This window comes from Limulus polyphemus, unplaced genomic scaffold (assembly GCF_000517525.1).
Source record: "Limulus polyphemus unplaced genomic scaffold, Limulus_polyphemus-2.1.2 Scaffold139, whole genome shotgun sequence".
Lineage (NCBI taxonomy): Eukaryota > Metazoa > Arthropoda > Merostomata > Xiphosura > Limulidae > Limulus > Limulus polyphemus.
This window is the reverse complement of record NW_013665749.1, coordinates 657,072-663,886: the sequence shown is the minus strand read 5'-3', so window position 1 is coordinate 663,886 and position 6,815 is coordinate 657,072. Positions and strand designations below refer to the sequence as shown.

The window sequence follows — 6,815 nt, the reverse complement described above, 5'->3', positions numbered from 1 at the left end:
GTTTTGGAATCGGTGCTCTACGGTATATATCCAATTGTACAGCTTCGGACTATGAAAAACAAGCTCAACAAGAGCAATACATTAATTAAAAACAGGGAATTCTCTCAAAATAAATTTAAATCGGCTACATAAATTTTAAAATAACAGCGCGTGTAGCCAAGAGTATGTAGTAGTCAATTAAACACAGTCTGTACAATCCCATGCTCACTGAATATAACAAACATAGACACGAGATTAAGGGACTCAACCACCCCATCGTTCAGTACAATTACCCACATAAGTTTAGATAGGTTTCTGATTATGGTAAAAAATAGAAGAAGGTCATGTAAGTTCATGATTAAACTCCTTATTATCACATTATTCTCTCTTGTGCCCCCCCCCCCAAATCTTCATTGTTAGTTGGCATCAAGATATGTCGGTTTTGTTTGTTTGAATTTATGCACAAAGCTACACAGTGGGCTATCTGTGATCTGCCCTCTACGGGTATCGAAACCCGGTTTCTAGCGTTGTAAGTTCGCAGACATACCGCTGTGCTGCTGGGGGGGGGCAAATAGGTCGAAATTGTCACTCTAATTATAAAAAAAATAACAACAAAAATTTGGGGGGGGGAACATAGTCCTAAAAGCCCCTAATTAACGCCTGCCTTCAACAGGGACACTCCTGTCAAGCTTGTTTTACTTCCAGTTTCAGACCAACACAAAAATATTTTGCTTCCGATACCTATACACAATTTACACATATTTTCACCGATAAATAAATAAACTTTAATTTTGGCCAAACATTGTTTCCTCAGAGATCTCACACTTACGACTTTTACATCTTAATACAAATTACTGCAAGATTCTATAAAGATCTTCAGTAGGTTCGTATTACTATATCCAAACACCGGCACTAACTTACCAAACTTGCAACAAATATTTGCGTCTCAGAACAAAGCGACGCCTTTTGAAAACTTAACAGAGTGAACAATTAATAATGGGGAAACATAAGTTTTTACAACGGCTATAGGGACAATGAAATTTATTTATTCAACTTTATTTCTATACAATAACAAGGGAAGAGTATGACATGCTACTGTACAACAGCGTACAACTTCCTCCTTGTAATCTAACAGCATAAACTTTCAAATGTTTAAAAAAATATTACGTTGTTTCATTTTGCTCCCTCCCTCAGCCCCCTCTTTCAAGAGTCACAAACTTATCGTTTAGTTTTAAGCTCAATTTAAAATCAAGTATTAAACAGTACTTTACTATAATAAAACATACATATTAATGTTCATTTAAGTCTAGCTCCCCATGCAGTATCACAACAGAATGATGATTTGTTGACTTCTCATTGGATATTTGTGGATTTTATGTAAACAGCCATGCAACTGTTTAAGCTGTATTTCATGCGAAATTACTTCGAGATTTACTCTCACAGCACCTATTTTTTTTACAAATTTTATGGGGGGCGTGCCCTCAGATCTCCGTAGCTTTGGCATGCTGATTGTGCTTAGCACAATATGTATTGGCTTTTGATCTCACACATTAGAACATTCCCCCCTATCAAATATTCTATGTACTAGCCTGAACTTAATAATTAACTAAGATAAATTTCAACCACCTTACCTACTTTATAAAGAAGTCAAAGGTCGATTTTTAACAAGTCTCAAACCGGTATGTCTCTACAGTCAAAATAAAATAATAGTCACCAGGGCGCCAATATTACACAGTTTCATTTACTTTAATCAAAATATTACATTACAAAGTAATACTAGTTTATAGCTCTGACAAATCCACCGTTTGAAGAATGAAAAACTTGCATCAAAGTAGGTCGTGAGAGAAATGCTGAATTAACTGCAGTGTCGTTCCCGCCCAAAAACATACACGATAATCTTTAGGAATAAATTAGTAAAAAATTATACTTCTTACAAATAAATTATTGTTCAGTACAATAAAAGATATTGCGAGTGCTTGAATTTGACAAAAATTCTTATGTACTAGGGCTTTTTTTTTTATTCAAGTTCTTATATAACCAAGCTTTTAAGAGGGATATTGGTTTAATAAGATCTTGAAATATCAATTGTACCTGAAAATCCCCCCCCCTCCGTCAGCAACAAGTTTACGGAGCTACAACGCTAAATCCGGGGTTCGATTCCCCACGGTGGATAGAACGCAGGTAGTCCATAGTATATCTTTGCGCTAAAAAATACAAGCATCCAAAAAAACAGTTTTTTCATCGAACAAACACCATAGTTTACATATCTTTATATTTAAATTCCAACATATGAACATTTTATTTCGAGAGATAAAATTTATAGATGCCAAATTAAAAAAAACTCGATAATCCGATTTACTTTCTGTAGAGATCTGCAAAGAAATGTAAATTACAATCACATAATGAATATCACAATATGTTTATTTCAAGAATTTTCATTATCAAAAAGGGTAAAAATTTACAAAATGTTGGTTATCGAGTCGTCAGCAAGACTTAACTCACAGTTGCTTGTATAGAGAGTACTCCTGGAAACTCCAAGTCACCCCACTATTTCAGTATTTGTCTTGATAACTGATACAATATTTTAGGGGCCATTATTGGCCTAGTGGTTATAGTGCCAGGCTGTGTATCACAAGGTCCAAACTTCACTCCCTGATGCTACTGAACACCATCGCACTTGGATCCTAGGGTGCGTTGTAAGAGTGACAGTTAATCTCATCATTCGTTACAAAGAACTGACAGAGTTTTTGTGGCAACGTGTGCTACTTATTAGCTGCCTTCTCTCTGGTCAGTAGTTCAAAATTAAAAACAGCTATAGGGATCTCTGACCTGGCTATTTAGATCATGTATCCAGTGCTTCGTTAAATAATTCTGGAACATGTGCTCTATAGAAGTTTTAGCATCCAATTCCTTAAGCCATACTTATCATATGATATACAGCCTGTAATTTTTCCTATATTAATAACATTTACAAATGAGTTAAATCTTAATTAGCAAAGAAGAGAAAAAAGCGCTACTGATAGTGTAAGGATTATATTCTTACTCTAATATATTATCTAATATTCAATATCTGTAAGTAACAGAAAATATTCTTGTACGAAACCCTGTTGAAGTAGTAGATGGACTAAGAAAACATTAGTCATTGGAAAGTATAAATCAGTAAGTGACATTTATGTGTATTGTTAATGTCCGCCAATTCCAATTTGGTTGAGGAGTCAAAATAGAGATGTGTAGTTCCTGGAAGATATACGATCAGTTGTATAAATAACCATTATTTCTGAATGATAATGAACAATTATATAATATTTTTAAAACAGTAAATCACACTGTCATATTTTTTATAGATAAAGGTTAATTATCGTGTTCGAGTCACACTTAGCGTTCCAAATCAGTGGGGTAGGAAGTAGAAGAGGGGGGGGGAAACTCTCACTTTTCAACCTGTCCCAGTAAAAATGCATCAACATTAGGTAAATTACTCTTAGTAAAAACAGTAGAATGTATAAAATTTAATACAGAACCCAAGAGCTTCAAGGGTCCTAAGGCGCACATAAACTTTGCCCCCCCCCCCACTTTTAATTTGCCTCCTACACCTCTGTAGCAGTGAAGTAACTGTGGTTCCAGAAGTGTGGTGGCAGTCTCTGTAACTGGAACACGAGGGTTATTCCGAAATTTAAAAAAATGTCACGACTGCTACAGTGGCTATACAAGTAAGTAACTAAGGAGTAAAAATATTAGTACTGCTGCAGTGTAAGGGGACATTTTCCTATCGTTGAAAACAAGTACAATGGGAAGGAGGGATACGTCCCTTTCGTTCCTTACATGAATTACACGTATGCCGTGTAGTAAGTTAATGTTATCAAGGGATACGTCCCTTTCGTTCCTTACATGAATTACGCGTATGCCGTGTAGTAAGTTAAGGATGTTTTTAACGTAAAACAAGTTAATGTTATCAAGTGATACGTCCCTTTCGTTCCTTACATGAATTACGCGTATGCCGTGTAGTAAGTTAAGGATGTTTTTAACGTAAAACAAGTTAATGTTATCAAGGGATACGTCCCTCTCGTTCCTTACATGAATTACGCGTATGCCGTGTAGTAAGTTAAGGATGTTTTTAACGTAAAACAAGTTAATGTTATCAAGTGATACGTCCCTTTCGTTCCTTACATGAATTACGCGTATGCCGTGTAGTAAGTTAAGGATGTTTTTAACGTAAAACAAGTTAATGTTATCAAGGGATACGTCCCTCTCGTTCCTTACATGAATTACGCGTTTGCCGTGTAGTAAGTTAAGGATGTTTTTAACGTAAAACAATTTAATGTTATCAAGCGACTAATGACAAAATAATAAACTCAAATGACATACGTTGTAACACAAAACTAAATGGCAATACTGTAACAGCAGCGAAATAACACAATAAAACAATAACAATTTCATTAACATATGATATGTTCGTGACACTTCAGAAGTTTGTAAATACCCGAAAATCTTGGTAATAGTCTAGCCTATAAAAAGTGAAATTAACGATGTTTTTGCCCTGAAATGTCACCTTCTTAACGAAACCATGTAAATACCACTTCCTCAAGTGTTCATGAACTTAACAGAGAATGTGTTTAAACAATACATAATGTCGCAAACTACAATGACACAGCGAAAGTGTAAAAAAACGATGTCCTTCTCCCCTTCGTGGCTGAATATCAACGTAAGACATCCCCTCCCACGTCTCGTGTTATTAAAACATGTGAAACACTTCTTGTTTTCACAATCGTTTGGAGAAAATATATTAGTTTCCCCTCGTAAGTCGCACATTTTTAATGTTTATAAAATCAAACATAATTCAAATAAACTTACCTTATCTATATTCCGTACATCGCAAGGTAAACACAATCCGTCACGTCTCAGTACACACAGTTGAAAGGCCAAATCTTACTCCTTCTCCACCACTGTGTACGCACATTTAAACAGTAAGAGAGCCTGTGCTCATAGCTGCCGCCGGCTGTCAACCACCTCACTGTACCAAGTAATTTGCTGAAAGTATTCGTGTTTGGGGCCAGAGCTACTCAAGTGAGGAGTCATGGATACGGCAGATGACCTTGTGAACACAGTCTGCTTTGGTTGGATTGTTAACCTGAAGTTGCTAACCGGCTTGTAGAGAGAAAATGAACATAAGAATCACCTAAAGAAACAATTCCTCTTCCTTTGTACATGGAAACATAGGTTGGATGTTTCTAATGAACGTCACCAGTGAACTGCACTACGTTATTTGACAAAACAGAAATACCACATACATAGATAACTGCCAAAATAACATAACATACGAACAACAAAGGAGCATTTGGTCTTTCAACGCTGTCCCTGCACACCCACCCTTAAAGAAAACCTACCCTTTATTATCGATTTTCCTAAAACCTCGTGAGTTGATGGCCTCTACAACTGCTGACGACTTATTCCACCCTGTTAGAACAATAAAACTGTCGAGCCTAGCCTGTATTTTCTAAATTTCAAACTTGTGTCTTCTTGTTTTCCGATATAGGATAAAGATAAACTTGTAAACTTTAATAATATTATTTACTACCATACCCTTTTAAAGAGAAAATAAGTTAACGGACCTTGGCTATCCTTAAAAGATAACCTTTCCGTCCATATCGTCACCCTAGTAAACCTTCTCTAAGCCCATTTTTTTGGGGGGAGGGGGGTAAGGAGCTCCAAACTATACACGGTATTCCAAGTGAGAGATCGAACTATCGATCTGTATAAAGAGATAAATGCCTTTTTTGACTTGTAATCAATGTGTATAAATCCTCCCTAAAATTGTATTAGTTTTACTATTAGCAATAAAGCACTGCCTCCATGGCTTGAGGGTATCCACCACTACGCCGATATCCTATTTTTCAGTCATTTTATTGAGTGGGTTCCTATTTACATTAAAAGTGTGATATAAATTATGATAACTCAAATGTATTATCATGCACATATTATAATTAAAGGTTATTTACCAAATCATTCTGTAACACTCTCAGTCAGCTAGAAATACTCAAGAGTTTAATATCATTCGCAAAATTTACTAATTTACAAATTATGTCTCTATTAATATAATTAATGTAAAAAAAGAAAAAGTAAAGGCCCAAGTATTGGCCCCTGAAACACTTCACTAATAACAAGGGTCACGTTTGACTGGACTAGATGAATAATAACTAAAAATCAGCCCCTTTAAATGCCCAATTCCATTTTAACATTTTACCTAAGTACCCCTTTGAGCATACTTAAAAACACCTTATTGTTAGTTTTATGTTATTAGCTAGCTGTTTCTCATAAGCCCTTTTTGATTGCCTTATTTCGTATTTAATCAAATACCTAGCTTCTCTACATCTCTGTAAATGTTCCATTCTATCTGTCAGTTTAAACTTTTTGAACTTATTGCTTCTGTCATTTATTTTTTCCTTTATATCAATTAAGTTTAATCTTCCCTGTTATCCTTTTCCTCTTTTTCAGAAACATGTCTGTTCTCGTTGGTAATTAACAATACATCTAAAACTGCACACCCTCTAATTGGCTCTCTGACTAGTTGGTAAAAAAACTGTACTGAATCACTACAAAATCTTCTCTTATTTACGACTTGTCGCCATACAATCCCAATCAATGTGTCTAAAAGTAAACTCTTCCACATTTATTGTATAAAGACCCTGGGTGGGGTCAACTGAAATACCTTCGTATCTTTTGTAAGCACACACAAAAGACAAAGTAAAATTGATTAATGTTGCGTATCTGCTTGTTTGTTAATTTCCGGTTTAAATTATTTCCGAGGAACTTCAGCGATACAAGTCCTTTCTTAATTAAAA

The 6,815-nt window shown here is 35.3% G+C and overlaps 1 protein-coding gene and 1 long non-coding RNA gene across 5 annotated transcripts in view; one reads left to right on the top strand and one right to left on the bottom strand.

Annotated features, from left to right (window-relative positions):
* LOC106474484 (docking protein 5-like) overlaps positions 1 to 6,815 on the bottom strand; it is a 71,068-nt gene that overhangs the window by 44,234 nt on the left and 20,019 nt on the right. For all 3 annotated transcript variants that reach the window (XM_022379748.1, XM_022379779.1, XM_022379773.1), the window contains exon 2: positions 4,828 to 5,121. The gene's annotated coding sequence lies outside the window, so the exon portion shown is untranslated. The remainder of the gene's footprint in view (positions 1 to 4,827; positions 5,122 to 6,815) is intronic.
* LOC111083328 overlaps positions 1 to 6,815 on the top strand; it is a 24,840-nt gene that overhangs the window by 6,513 nt on the left and 11,512 nt on the right. The window contains exons 1-2 of one of the 2 annotated variants that reach the window (XR_002608971.1): positions 3,920 to 3,932; positions 5,569 to 5,575. This is a non-coding gene — a long non-coding RNA (uncharacterized LOC111083328). Of the gene's footprint in view, positions 1 to 3,108; positions 3,118 to 3,919; positions 3,933 to 5,568; positions 5,576 to 6,815 lie in introns of those variants that run through there. The other variant, XR_002608970.1, reaches the window with a different exon arrangement.